We start from the raw sequence: 16,314 nt of genomic DNA, 5'->3' as shown, positions 1-16,314 counted from the left end.
GTAAATCCAATGTGCCATACAGGAAAGGACAGCTGCCAAGCCACAGGCTGAGTCTGCTTAAGTGACAGCGTCTTGCTCCAGCAGCCTCCCCAAGGGATGGAGCAGGACAGGGCGGGGACATGGAAGGACTTAACCAAGAGCTGCATCTTGGTTACATGGTCATAATTCTCTTTATCCTGTAGTCCTTTCTTTTTATTTTAGCAGGAACATTTCTCTCCCGAGGTCTAGAGGACTGCTCTGACTGTCATAACTTCCAAACATAACTCTCAAAAACTGTAGAAAGAGGTAAAAAGACAACTAATCGTCTCTACTTTGGCTTGTGCAAAATGTCTATTCCTTAGATCGTTGCATAACGTGCTGACTCTCAACACATATCCAGAAGTATATTCAGAAAGTAAAATGCTTTTCAAACTTGGATTTAAGAGTCTGTTCCAAACCAGAAAAGCACCGATAATCCCCACCGGGGGGGGGGGGGCGGAAAGGGGGGTGGATATTGCTAGGCGTGTGTTAATTAATTTTGCTGTTGCTTACCATGTCGTTCTTTATCTCTGGCATGCTTCACAGAAGAGGTTATGTAGAATGCATTGAAATGGAATGGGTTTCAGGGTTATAATCACACCCAGAATGGACATTGGTAGGCTTCCAATGTGCAGTAGAGAAAATGGAGTCCACCTCTGGGCCCATTGAGCCAATCTTCTGGGGAGCACAGCTGTGGGAATAGTTGTGAACTTACTACTTTAAATACCAGTTTTGTTTGTGTGTGCCAGTCAGTCTTTTTTGGATGGAGCTCTTTGAATATGTACATATATCTATGTCTTCATAAAAAGAGGACATTTGAATTACTTTAATTTTTGATGACCCGGGTCTTTATTAAAAAGTTCACCATCTGACCCACTTCCTTCCCTATGTTAGCTCATTTCCTTTCTAACTCTTTCTCAAGAATGAAGGCCCTTGTTAAACTGACACATCCAATCATAGATATTGAGTCGGTTGCCATGCACTAGGAGGCAGTCATTGTATGTTAACAGGCCACCGCTCACTTGTACCTCTTATGACCTTTCTAGAGACCTGACCAAATGTATTTGCTCTCTTTGATATCTTTTGTCCATGCACCTATTAAGAGGGTGCATTAAAATCTACTCGCTGGGCTCTCCATATTCTACCCTACTGGATTTTATCATTAAACCTTCGTGGTAAGTTACGGGTATGTGCTATTATTATTTTCATTTTACTGATGGGAAAACTCAGTCTCAAAGAATGTCAGTAGCATGCACAAGGTAAGTAGAGGGCCAGCATGTAAAAGAATGCACTCTTCCTCTAGCCCTTGCTCTTGACCTCTGAATTATACAGCATTTTATCTTAGCCCTGACTGTTGGACACTCCGCAAGACCTCTGATAATCTTGCCAAGAGTCTCATGCCCAGTGCTCCCAAAGTGAAGGGTCCTTCTACAGGCCATGGACAGATGTATTCTGAGCAGGTGCAGGAAGAAAGCCATTATCACCCACTCAGTTTTGTACTTTGTCAGGGGTGCTGAGGCAGTCATGCTCAAGTACTTGTTTTTTAAATTTCCTCATGAAAATGATCATTCAGTTCTGCAATAGCCATTCTTCCTAAGGTCAAGGTGCACATCTGTGAAGCCAACACAGGGACCAGTGTCTGAGAAAGGCTCCCTACCCTTCCCTTCCCACTGTCTCCATCAAGGCACACTGATCAACTCCTGGAGACCTCACCTGCGAGTTTACCAGTGTCTTCCCTGACCCTCCATTGACCCTCAAGTACAAAGAATTAGATTCATTGTAGTCCTGTTTCATGACATATTCTCATCATTCATAAATGCATGTCCTGGTTTTATTTACTGAATTATCTATTTGATTATTTTAAATAATTTAATAAGCACCTATGAAACTACCCCCCCAAAAGCTAGAACTTTGAAAATAACCTACATGGATCCATATGGCTCCTCCTCATCCACTTAGCCATCCCCCTTAAAGTAGCATCATCTAGAACCCAGTGTTGACCATTCCCTTGCTTTCCTTTTTAAATAGTTTTATTACATCTATACACATTCTAAAATGTATATTTTACTTTTGCTTGTTACTAACTTCAGAAAAAAGGTATCATACTATAGGTAATCTTTGAGCCTTAATGTTTTTAACTTAATATTATGTTGCTGAAATCAATCCATTCATTGACACTGTAATCTCCCTTTGTATAAACAGACCACAGATCATGCTCCCAGGCTCCCATTGGTGGGCATCTGGACTGTTTCGTGTTTTCCTTGTTGTGAACAGAGCTGCTATGAACATTCTTAAGCACATGACCTGTTGCATATATGTGGGAATTTCTCCTGTGAAGAGGAGAGGAATACTTGGGAAGAAAATTCTGTAATTATGTATGGTGATGGGTGTTGACTGGACTTAATGTGGTGATCAAATCACTATGTCACACAACTGAAACTACTATAAGGTTATGTCAGTTATACCTCAATAAAAAAAAATTAAAACTTGCTGCTGACACACATACACACAAAAGAAAAAAATAAATACCTATTTTCCAGAATTCCACATATTAGATTCTGGAAATATTCTTTGATGTGAAAAAAAAAAAACCCAACCAATGCTATAAAAGCAGTGAATATAGGTTCTGGCCCATGTTTTCAGAGCTATACACAGGTGAGAGTAGAAATAACCAAAGTCAATTTCAGGATCTAAAGGAAAGTGTAATGTATTTGTTCATCCGAATCAATTAGCATTTTATAAAGGCTGAATTCATCAGTTTACTTGACTAGTCTTGGAACATAGTTTTTCCACTTGGTGATGCATAGAAATAATAGCTTTCAATGGAAATTAATAGATAGCATTTAAAAGATAACTCTTTGGTAAACCTAAGCAGGACCAAATGAGAGACAGAGTGAGATGACTGATGACCACTGAAAGGAATTTTTAGCCAAGGTAATACTGAGTAAGTATGGAACTGTTTTTACCTGGTTTTAAAATGCCTGTGCATATGTGATTACTTTCACATTGATTATGGAACTTGCCAGCAATAAACTGCACAAATGTTTAGTTTTGGGATCAGGGACAATGTCAGGCAAGAAGCCCATCACTCGTGCTGCATAGATCTCACCAAACTTGGCCTTTTCACATCGCTCACTTCTGAACGAATTCAGTGAAATACTACATCGAAACACTTTTATTAGGGAATGACATTTTTTTCTATGCATGCATTTAGTAAAATGTATTCCTTTACCTCTAGAGAGACTTCAAGAGGTTTCTCCTGAAAAGAAGTGTACTTTGGTCTCATAAGTGGAGAAATGCATGGGACCTGGGATTCACAATATAAGACTCTGAGACATGTTATGTTTGTTTGTTTTTAAACCTTTGTTTAATTCCGCAACATTGTGGCTTGTGAAATGCTGCTTTAGTAGACTCTACTTACTCGGCAGTGGATGGGAAATGAGATTCAAGAAAAAAAAAAACAGTAATAAAAAGTATGCTATCATTTGAGCCTGAATGACTGAAAGAATGTCAATTCTGTAAGATTTTATTTATTTATTTTTGAGAGAGAGATAGAGAGAGAGAACACATGCACATACACAGACGAGGGGCAGAGGGAGAGGGAGAGACAGAGAAGCCCAAGCTGAGAGAATCCCATGCTGAACATGGAGCCTGACGTGGGGCTCGATCTCACAAACCATGAGATCATGACCTGAGCTGAAATGAGTCAGATGCTTAACTGACTGAACCACTCAGGCGCCCCAAGAATGGCAATTCTTATAGCAAGAAAGGAAGCATGCAGAAAGTTTTGTGTGGGGAGAGATGATAAATTCCATTCTGAGCATACTGAGTTTGGTACCAAGATACGTTTTGGGATATCACTGTCCATTAGTTAGAATTTCAGGACTAGAGCTTACTAGAATGGTCCTGACCAGAGATGAAGATTTCACAGGCATATGCAGAAGCAACAATTAGGGGTGCCTGGGTGGTTCAGTCAGTTAAGTGTCTGATTCTTGGTTTCAGCTCAGGTCATGATCTCAGGGTCATGAAATCTGACAGCACAGAGACTGCTTAGGACTTTCCCTCTCTCGCTCCCCTTCCTCTGCTTGTGTGTACTCTCTCTCTCTCTCTCTCTCTTTCAAAATAAATAAATAAACTTAAAAAAATTAAAAAAAAGAAGGGGCCAGTCTGTTAAGCATCCGACTCTTGATTTCAGCTCAAGTCATGATCTCACAGTTCTTAAGTTCAAGCCCCGCCTCATGGAGCCTGCTTGAGATTCTCTCTCTCTGCCTCTCCCCTGTGTGCTCATGCTCTCTAAATAAATAAATAAATAAATAAATAAATAAATAAATAAATGTTAAAATTTTTTAAAAAGGTGAAAAAAAAAAAAAACAAGATGAAGAAGCAATAATTAAAGCCAGGGCAGTAGATTAGATTGGGAAGAAACTGATAAAGAAAGAAGAAAGAATGTGAAAAGTAGAATGTCTCCCTGCATTTAAGGAGCCATCAGAAAATTGAGAGAACAGGAGACAGATGTTCCTATTGAAGCCAGAAGAGGAGAGAGTCTCCACAAGGAAGAAATGCTAGCCAAAGGTTATAAAGACAAAGACCTGAAATAAGGTCATTGAGTGTAGTGATTTGAGGTGACTGGGATCTTCCAGAGAAGACTGTCAGCATTGTGATGGGACCTAAGCCTTACGGAAAGTGTTAAGAATTGAAGGCATGCAGAGAGTGACGGCCAGGAGGACTGACTTAGTACATCAGCGATGAAGGAGATGAGAAAGATAGGTTGATAAACTTAAGAAGCAGCAGAATAGAGGGAATCCTCACACATCTAGGATGTAGGATTGCCTGAGCTTTCTTGTAGGCAAAGGAAGTGATTACGGTTACAAATAAGAGGGGGATAGTTGATAAAGCAAATTTTCAAAGAGCCTGATAGGACTCTGATTGCTATTGGTAGAAGATAAGTTGATACAGGCTTTTTAGAGAGCAACGTGACAATACATCACAATATTAAATGTGTATACCTTTTGGCCCAGCAATTTCATAATACAATTCCATCCCAAAGAAAAGCTAATGAAAGTGTACAAGGATATTCATTATGATATTTGTCATAATAGCAAAAAAAAAAAAAAAAAAAAAAAAAAGACCAGAAAACTTACAGGCACCTGGATGGCTCAGTTGGTTAAGCGTCCGACTTTGGCTCAGGTCATGATCTCACAGTTCGTGGGATCGAGCCCCACATTGGGCTTTGTGCTGACAATTCAGAGTCTGGAGCCTGTTTTGGATTCTGTGTCTCCCTTGCTCTCTGCTCCTCTCCCCCCAAAAAAAGTACATTAATTTTTTTTAATAATAATAATGGAAAACTTAAATGTTTTTCAATGAAAGAATGTTTCAATAAATCATAATAGACCTCTTCTATAGAAAACCTTATACCTGTTAGAAATAATGAGAAAAATATGTATATACCAAAATGAAATGAAACTTAGAGTATCTTTCCACTGAACTGTAAGTTTTACTGGAGCAAGAACTATGTCTGTTTTCTCACTCTTGTATACCCACACCCTAGCATAGAGCTTGACCCACAGTAGGTGCTCAATAAATATGTGTTGAATGATATGTTAAGTTTTAAAAATATATTCCAGCATAACATGTAAATTGCTTGTGAAAAGATTCACATTTGTTTTATATATACATGTGTTTATATTTGTATCTACATAGAAAAAATTCTGGACAAATACTCAGCAAATTAAAGTAGTTATCTTTGGAGAATAGGATTGGATGGGAAGTAGAGGAAGAGAAGTAAGTATACTTGTAAGTAATTTTTTTTTAATTTTTTTTTTTGACGTTTATTTTTGAGAGAGAGAGAGACAGAGCATGAGCAGGGGAGGGGCAGAGAGAGAGAGAGGGAGACACAGAATTACACAAGAGCTCGACACGGGGCTCGAACTCACAGACCGTGAGACCATGACCTGAGCCAAAGTCGGACACTTAACCGACTGAGCCACCCAGGTGCCCAGTATTGTAATTAATTCTATCTTCTTAAATTTTTACTATGATGGATTTGTTTTATAATGCCAATAATCTTTTATATATCAATAAAAGATCTAAAATCACTGGAGAAAAGGAAAGAAGAGTGCAATAACATGGTTCAGTCTTGGCATGGGTCAAGCCCCATCTTCCTGAAAGACAGTAGTGGATGATAGTGAAGTTACAGAAAGGAAGAGAAACTAGGGGACCTGTCATGTGTGTCTCAGTAAAGTAGAATCCAGTGGCATCCATGAGAGGGAAGGCCGTGGTGACAGACTGACATCTGAGGGAGGTTGAGAAGGTTCAAACATGAAATCAGTTTAGAGCTGGGGAGACCTTGGAGACCATTCAATACAACCACCCACTTTACACAAGGCCTTGCCAAAGAACGCAGAGTTTGGTGCCAGTTCACTACAACAGCCTCTAAAAATATGCAAAAAGAATTCAAAACATATGAATAAATGGCTCGTGAGGCATTTGTGAAGGACCCTGATAGGGTAAAGAGAAAGAACTTGTGGTATAGAGCCTGCGCTACACTATGACATTCTGTGTCACTGGCAGTCAGCCTGTGCCCTGGAGCAGAGGCAGGAAGTGGCTGGAGTATGGGAGTAAGTGAGGCAGCGATGAATCCCAGGAGACCATTGCATTGACGACTGATAGATTGGCCTTTAGAACTGACTGATTGACTCAAATGAGCAATAGTCCACTCGATTGCTCCATTTTCATCCAGGGAGTCCTAGCTATGCTGGTGTGACGATTAGGTAAGTGGGTAAAGGTGTTGCCCCAATTGTAAAGGTAGCACCCACTGACTTAATAAAACATGAAGTCACATCAGTGAATCAGAGTGTCTAGAGGTTCCCAGAAGATCTGCGGTGAATCCTGACCTACCACTTTGAGCAGGTTTAGCTAGCAGCTCAACCTTTCATTAAGGCAGTGGCTGATTAAGGCTAAGCATCCTGGCAGTTGTTTCTGGAATAGAGGATCAGCCATTTAGTCAGCCTGTTGGACATGCTATTGATATTATAACTTCTTCCCAGATGCAACTGACTTCTACCAGACTGATGTCCTGCCATGATGCCCAACCATGGTGCAGTAATGGAATTGCCAAAATGGAGGGTAGACCATGAGCATATGGTATGGTGTTGTCTACCATTCCAAGGAGGGGTCAGAGGCAATTGTGTAAGTTATTAAAAGGGATGGGTATGAGGAGATGAAAAGGCACAATGTTCTTCTGATCTCTCTGTGATTGCTTTGTATTTTAATGCTCCTGGCTTTTTGCTGTTTATTTTTAAATTTCTTCTCTTTTTAATGGTTTATCTTTTTATCTATGTCACACATGGACCAGAAGTGTTGAGTTTGTCTGTGTCTTACTTTGGCCATACGTGCTACTACAAGCTACTTAATGGTCTCAAATTTACTGCTGCTTTGTTGGGTTAAATAAGAACATTTTCCATGAAAGATTGAGTTCTCTTTAGTCTAAGTAGTAGACTGTTTAAAATCTGTGAGTAAATAACAAATCTACGCATCAAATTGCATAATACTAATTCCCCATGTTCCTCAGCATCCTGCACACCAGCAGATACTCCTTTCTCTTCTATACAGTCCAACCAAGCTTGTGTCTACACTTGGCCTTGGGTGTGTGTGTCGGGGGGGGGGGTGCTTATGAATTTCATATATACTGTGTTCATAGTTTACCCTTTTGCTTTTCACCAATTCTGATTACACATTTAACATCTTCACAAAGGGCAAGGATGAAATAATTCACAGCTAAGAAAAGACATGGATTAAAGGAAGGGAATGGAATTCAACTTCATTGAACACTAGAACTCAGTCAATGATTTTGGATCGCACTACAGGTGACCTAATGGCTGGAAGCAACCACCCTTTTCTGCCGGTAGTCACAATTTCCTGTTGCAGTATCCTGTGTGGTTTGCCTTGTCTTTTTCCATCTCCAGCACTACATGATTTGATGGCCTATTGTTCTAGAAAGTACATACCGTAGGGCCAGTGAAGGGCTGTATAACAGAGGGGTGAATTGAGGACAGCAGACATATTTCTAAATTATTTTCCTTTTGTAGTCTCCAGCAGCATTATTTCTTTTCTAGCCTGTAGCTCTGAATCTGGCAGAGTTTAAGATAATAACTCATATTTCTCTTCCCTTTGTTGCATTTGAGTTGTTACATTAACTGTCCACAGGCTTTCCTGAGGCACCTAAAATATAGCTTCAGGCATAGATTACCAGACCCTGGTCTTAATTATTCCAGCAGAGAAGGCCATGGGACAGTCCTCTTAGTGTTACTTTCTAAACCATCAATCTGCTCCTGCCCATGACCAGAATAGTCAATGTCTAGGTATAGGTCCCTTCCTAGAACATAAGAGCCTTGAAGCTGAGTGGGATCCCAGGTGCATCTTCTCTCACTTTTCATCTTATAGAGAGAAAAAGTGGAGGCCAGGGAGCTTAGAAGTCTAGCTCAAGGCTGTGACTAGTGAGGTGCAGCCCTGGGATGGGAATACCCATAGTGTAGAGCCTTTTCTCTTCCCTGTGGTTTTTCTTTGGCCCTTCAGGAAGCTGCTGGTCATCACTCATTATAACACCAGGTTAAAAACACACTAGACTTTTCCTAAAGGCTATCCAGCTGAAATTAGCACAGAAATGTGATGGGCCCATCTTCAATAGCTAGCTGGAAGAAATAGCTATTTCAAGGTCTTTAGTACATAATCATATTCACCCAGAAGAAGAATACAAGTGTGAGCCGTGGCAAACCCAGTCCTTAGGTAGTCTGTACTCACATAAAGAAAGGGAGACTAAGCCTTCAGTTTCATTCAGTCATTTAATGATGAAATGTGTCTCCTTCCAAAGATGTGCTCCCTCTCTCCTCCTACCGCATAATCAATTATTTTGTCATTGGTATTTTCATTTTTAATAAGTTTTAATTTAAGAATGATAATAAGTGATTTTCTTTTTCAAAATCTGATGGGCATAATCTTGAATGCTGCTCTTTTTATGTGCTTGCTGCTCAGCTATGACTTATTTGGGTTGTACAAGTCAAAAAGGTCAAAGACAGATGACTTGGGGAGCCAGATGGGATGGGAAGAAATTACACCAGGCTGAGGAGCTTGCAGATCAAGCTTCTCACTGATATTTCCATCTCTGTCAGTTTCAAGTTGGATGGATGATGGTGCTTACCCCACAGGGTTGTCAGAATTGCTTCAGATGCTGTAGGTGACAGCATTCTGCATGCTCTAAATGATGGAAAGTGAAAACCAGTGTAAAAATTCCATAATTCTAAAAACCTTCAGTAATTACAGAGTCTGAATTTAAATGCCTGAGAATACCAGACAGGAAATTGTCCCCTAAATTATGGTCTAATTCTCCAGAAAGGCCTGTTCACTTCTAGTCACCTAATCCTAGGGAGTTTAACCATGTCTGAGTCTACAAATGAAAATGCAAATAGAGAACTAAGTCCACTAAGGACATGATTTATATTGAAATCACTTTGGACTAAAAGAGTCAAGTAATTGAGGATGGAGTAGTTGGAGCCATGAATTATCTGGATGGGGCTAAGGATTAAGACGGGACTAGTAATGAAGGGCTAGATGTTGTCTTAGCTCAGTAATGAGACCAGAACCATTGTTACCCTGAGTAGCAGCCTCCATGAGAAGGGTTAACAAATTAAGTACGACACTGATAATGAAGCTTCTGTAATTAAGTTATAGCTTCCAGATATTAAAATTACTGAAAGTGAAAAATATTTATTGAATTATTCTGTAGATAACAAAGAGCTCTATTCACTTTGTAATCATTAGCCTATTTCTGTCTTCTAGTTTTCTCCAGAACACATTAGTTCTATAATAACAGTAGTAATATTAGTACTATTAGTAACAATAATAGCAGCTAAAGTTTATTGAGTGCTCACTATGTGCCAAGCGCTTTTCTGGGAAATTTATGTACATTGTGTTATTTGACCCTCACAAAGACCTCATGAGACAGTTACACTTCGCACTTTACAGATGTGGCAGCTGAGGCTTTGAGAATGAAATCGTTGGCCAAGATCACACAGCAGGTTAAGTAGGAAAATAGAGGGACACAAACAGACAATCTGAATCTATAGACAGGCTTCTTAACAACTGCATCTACTTTCTCTTTTAATAAATATCTACATACTAGAAAATTTATGGAAAAACAATATATCCATATATAAATTTTGCTTTTATGATGACTTCTTCCAGAAGACTAACATCCTTACTCTGCAAAACAGCATGTTTTACTTCTCACTGATATGGTCATCACAGTCTTTCAAAATCACATGCTTCTTGGGGCGCCTGGGTGGCTCAGTTGGTTAAGCGTCCGACTTCAGCTCAGGTCATGATCTCGCAGTCTGTGAGTTCAAGCCCCACGATGGGCTCTGTGCTGACAGCTCAGGGCCTGGAGCCTGTTTCAGATTCTGTGTCTCCCTCTTTCTCTCTCCTCCCCCACTCATGCTCTGTCTCTCTCTTCTCAAAAATAAATAAATGTTTAAAAAAATTTTTTTAAAAAATCCTGTTTCTCAAATTCCTACTGTTCTCAAATCAGAATCCTTTTGGGAGTCAGTAAGAGAAAATCTAACTCAAATTGGCAATAAAAGTATTTCTTGGCCCATGAAATTGAAAGTTCAGAGGTCAATTTGATTTCACACCTAAACAACACCTTCTAAGACCCATTTTATTCCACCTTTCAATCTGTTTTCTGTGGCTTCTTTTGTTACAAGTGGCTTCCTTTGGGACTGCCAATGACTCCGGGGGAACAAAGTCTATCTGCCACATGCAAGAGAAAAAAGCTGCCCACCTCTAGAAGCTGTCTCCAAAAGAAGCGAGAAAACCTCTTTCCAGAAGACCCTAGCAAACCTCTCCTTCCATGCGATTGGCCTGTTGGTCATATGACCATCTCTGGCCCTATAATTATGCTCCACTATGGGATAGGATCCCACTGTTAATTTTAATCTGATCCAAATACCCCACACCTAGAACAATGAGACACTAACACAAGTACTGTGTGGAAGAGGTGTGAATTCTCCATGGAAAACAAGAGTTGTTACCAAGAGTCTCTTAATGTCCGCTAGAGTTCCCATCATCATTTCTAGGGTCCCAGTGATGTCAGGGTAAGAACTAGTCTAAAATCCTGATAGAGAAATTTGGCTATATTTAAAGGTGATAACCTATGTTCATGGATTATTTTATTAGTAAAGAACTACATGGACTACAGTCCCAAATATCATAACTGTTTGTTTTTATATATGTATTATATATATTTCTTTTTAATTATTAAAAAGGAAAAAAAGGCCTTGAGAGCTGATTTAATAGGAAAGATTATCTTTTTTTTTCTAGTTTATTTATTTATTTTAGTAATCTCTACACCCAATGTGGGTCTCCAACTCACCACCCCGAGATCAAGAGTCCCAAGTTCTTTCAACTGAGCCAGCCAGACACCCTGGAAATACTATCTTTTTATTATTTTTAAACATATTTTCTTTTTTTAAGTAATGTCTACACCCAGTGTGGGGCTCGAACTTACAATCCCAAGATCAAGAGCCGCATGCTTTACTGACTGAGCCAGCCAGGCACCTCTATCTTTTTATTAAATAAAATAAGTTACGCACCTAGCCTGAGATAAATGTAATTAAAGTCGGTGTGGGACTTTTGAGAAAAGAAGTGAGGACAAAGAAGAAGAAGGGGGAAAAAAAAGGAAAGAAAGCAAGACTGAGAGAGAAAGGAAAGGAGAAAACCATTCATGAGTTATTTGGAAGTAGTCAAAATAGTCCAAGTAGACCCGGGCCAGTAATTAATGAACTTTACTAAAGGACAAAGCATATGATGGGTAGAAGTTCTCATAGGAATTACTGTCACTTGACATCTTCCACTGGCACAAGAGCCGATGTACTGTGGCTTCAGTGACAGTGTTGTGTTGGCTTGCAAACACGATGTCAAACATTGCTCTCTTTCCTGGCCTATCCTCTCCCTCCAGTAGGAGGGGCTGACTCCATTCAAGCTAAAATTCATCTCAGCTTCAAGGAAATATTGATTTTACAAATTGAGATGTCTGGGTTGCATGTGGATTGTCCCAGGAGTGAGGAGTTGTGTTCAGGGAACACAGTGACGGTTCATAAGATTTATTCTGGGCATCACCTGAGGCCTATACTGTTATCGCAACAGTCTTCAGCTTGTCCCCTGGGCTCCTGTCTCTCCACTCCAGTGCACCCTCCTCATGGCTATCAGATTAACCCTTTTTAGCTCCCCTGTGATCCTCTCTCTCTCTTCTAGTAGTAAGCTAGTAATCAGATCCATACCTATCTATTCTATAGTATCGCTCATTATCCAGCCAAACAAACTTTGCACAGTTCTTTAGCTAATCTGCCCTTTCTCTTACCTAAATTTGCATGTGATTCCCCATTCCTATCCCTGCGTCTCTGCTGTTCCATTTGCCTGAAAGTCCCTTCTCCACACCCTTCCTCCACTCATCTTCCCATACCTAATTCTTATACTTGTGTGGAGATCCGGGTCCAATCTATAATGTTTTCTCTTCTCACTGAGCTCAAAGTATCCCTTCCTGCTTTGTTTGATCCCCAAGAGCAATAGATTTGTACCCATCTTGAACACCTACTGACTCGAATTATAGGCGCTGCTGATACCTGCATGCTGTAACCCTCCCTCGTTAGACTATAAGGTTACTATATAGTGTTATTCACAGTGCCTTGTCCTAGTAGATCCCAAAAAGAAGACAGTGTGTGCTTTGTGTAGTATGTATTATGCACTGAGTGTATGTTTTAAAAACAGTTCTTTAAGAAAAAGAATAGAGTGTTAAGAATCTGATCTAAGAGGCATCTAAAAAAAAATTTTATCCCACACTAATCTCTTCATCATCTCCATTCTTCCAAATGGTTCTTCCTTCGCATTTGATAATGACAAATCAATCATTCAAGTCTGCTCAGGCCAAAAAGATGGAGTCCTTTCTTACTTTCACTCCCCATATCCAGAAAATTCCACTGGTTCTACATTCAAAACAAATCCAGAATTTGATGACCTCTCACCTCTAATGCTATCATTATGGACCAAGTCCCCGTTGTCCCTCACCTGAATTGTTGCAACAGCCTCTAAATGGTCTCCCTGGCTCCTCCTTCATCGTTTCCTTCTACCCTCATTCCCGTATGGCAGGCAAAATGTGTCCCGTCATGTTGTTTCAATACACATAACCCTCCAAATACTTTCCAAAGCACTCAGGGTAGAAGCCAATGTCTTTACAACTATTTTGATGGTCCTACATAATCCATCCCACACAGCCCCTTAAATTTCTGACTTTATTTCCAGCCACTCTGCCTATACCACTTTATTCTAGCCTCTTTCTCAACAAGGCAAGCACCTTCCACCTGCTGCCACCTGCACTCTCTACCGCCCTTACCCTGCTTATTTTTCCCCATAGCACTTTCGATTTGACACACTGTATCCCATGCATCCGTGTTTCTCTTGCTTCATTGTTGATTCTCTCTCTCCTACTCTTGCCTCCATTAGAATGTAAACTTCCTGAAGGCAGAAATTTTTGCCTGATTTCTACTTTGCCCTATCCTCAGAGCCAAGAAAAGGGCCAATTGCAAAGCAGACTTTTTCAAAATATTTGTTGAATGAATGAATGATGCATAAATCTCATTTAGAGTGTTAAATCTTAGAGTGTTAAATATGCAGGCCACCTGGGGCGCCTGGGTGGCGCAGTCGGTTAAGCGTCCGACTTCAGCCAGGTCATGATCTCGCGGTCCGTGAGTTCGAGCCCCGCATCGGGCTCTGGGCTGATGGCTCAGAGCCTGGAGCCTGTTTCCGATTCTGTGTCTCCCTCTCTCTGTGCCCCTCCCCCGTTCATGCTCTGTCTCTCTCTGTCCCAAAAATAAATAAAAACGTTGAAAAAAAAATTAAAAAAAAATATGCAGGCCACCTAACATATGTGGTAGACAATAATTTGAGAATCTTTCTCCTAAAGGTCTAAATCTGTACATTTGAAGTTTTAGAACCGGGTCAGTTTCTCACTTGTTAGAGAAGCAACAACTGTATTTCAATCCCAAACTGTAAAGCACAGTGCAAATTTGAGACATTATTATAGTTACGCTCCAGTTCTGACATTTTTTCCAACAACGGTTAAATTCCCAAAGTGAGCATGCCCAGCATGCATTTTCTAGAGGATAATGCAAGGGATACAGAGCTAGATTATATAGAGCTTTCAGGTTAGACTCTTACAGACCGGTTTCTGTCACCACTCAAAGCAGGTTAGAACACGTTTTAACTACCCCCACCCTGCTTATACACTCACCATGGTGACAGCCATCCTTCTCTTAAGGAAAATTCTCTTCCCTTTGTGGCGCTTGGGTTGGGATGGGTGCAGGGACACAAAAACCCAGTTTCTTGGGTATCCTCTTTTGAATGGTGCTCAATTCTCCTTAACTGTCTCATTTCATTATCAAGTCCCAGGAGCTCCTATTTTATATTGATCTCATCACTGAGCAAATGGATGTTGACACCTCTGTTCTCAGTTGATTGCGTTACCGCTGAGCAGCAATCATTTCCCTTTCACCTAATGAAGTAATTATCCCAGTGGACCTAAGTGATGACCACAGCCACGGCGGTCGATAATCCTTGTGAGGACCGTTCTCCCTCATCCGTTGGTTTCACCTGTTTCTCCATCAGGCCGAACCACTCGGATCAGGATGTCCTCATCACTGTTATCATTCCCCAGTGTAACCTGGTCCCTCCTCTCCCCTACAGGGTCTAGGCACTTGGAGCATACAGAGCCAGTGCCAGTGGTCCTACTGGTCTCTCAGTGATGCCCTCTACTCACGATCCCATGCATACCTGAGAATCTTCCCCCAGTGCAAATCTGAACACAAGAAGTTCCTCACAGTAGCATATTAAGGTTACACTGACATGGAGGAAAAGCTTAAAAACACTATGTACAGGGGCGCCTGGGTGGCTCAGTCGGTTAAGCACCCAGCTTCAGCTCAGATCATGATCTTACAGTCCATGAGTTTGAGCCCTGCGTCAGGCTCTGTGCTGACAGCTCAGAGCCTGGAGCCTGCTTCGGATTCTGTGTCTCTGTCTCTCTCTCTGCCCCTCCCCTGCTCATGCTCTCTCTCTCTCTCTCTCTCAAAAATAGATAAAAACATTAAAAACTTTTTTAAAAATACTATGAACATTTTGATTCATTTTTGTTCTTTTTAAAAATTTTTTTTTTAACATTTATTCATTTTTGAGGGACAGAGACAGAGCATGAGTGGAGGAGGGGCAGAGAGTGAGGCGGACACAGAATCCAAAGTAAGCTCCAGGCTCTGAGCTGTCAGCACAGAGCCCGACACGGGGCTCAAACCCACGAACCATGAGATCATGACCTGAGCCAAAGCCGGATGTTCAACCACGCGCCCCTTGATTCATTTTCGTATGAAAAAATAGGATATATAAAGTGGATATATAAAGTATATGTTAAACACATGCAAAACATATATAAAATGGAATATGTAAATATTTAAAGGCACGGAATGTATCGGTATAGATGCAACAGAAGTCGGAAGGTATTTGCACCCAAACATTTCCAGTGTTTTAAGTCATTACCCCAGAGAGGTATGATTCCTGGTCACTACCTCTTCCTCTTTTTTTTTTCCATACCTGTAATTTCCAATTTGACTATAATTATATCCGCTACATTTTAAATTCTTTAAATGCAACTGTGATTATGTCATTCCTGGGCTCAAGTTTCTTCACTTAAAATTTTAAAAGTGACAACAATTTTGTGATGAGGTCGGTCAGAGAAGCACATGCCAGCTATCGCCAGCCATGAGGTCTCTGAGAGTGAGGCGGCAGGAAGGAAAGGTGGAGGATGAGGTCTTTTTTCTGCCAGCACCCCTCTCCTCTTGGGCTGGGCTTCCCTGTGGATGACTCAGGTGGGAGTCCAGCCACATGAGGAGAAGCCAGGGCAAGGGAGCTGGGTGGGGGAGGGCGGGGCCTTCTAAGAGTCGTTCTTCCCTCTGTGACATTGTACCATACGGTGATTGTACATTGAAAACCAGTTAAGAGGGTACTTCTCCTATTAAGTTCTTACCACAATGAAATGCAAACCTTTTATTAACTTATAAGAAGTTGTTCTTCCTCCCATTGGTTTCCTCAGGCTTTTGTTCAGGACACAAATGTGACTGTGAAAAGCCCCTCAGAGGGTTCAGATTTGCATTTGGGGAGGACCCCAGTGCAGCCTAGAGCCTGGGGCAAGCTGAGAGACCCGGA

The sequence above is a fragment of the Felis catus genome, chromosome B2 (genome assembly GCF_018350175.1).
Source record: "Felis catus isolate Fca126 chromosome B2, F.catus_Fca126_mat1.0, whole genome shotgun sequence".
NCBI classification, from domain to species: domain Eukaryota; kingdom Metazoa; phylum Chordata; class Mammalia; order Carnivora; family Felidae; genus Felis; species Felis catus.
The sequence above is the reverse complement of the archived record's forward strand: the minus strand, read 5'-3'. Positions refer to the sequence as shown.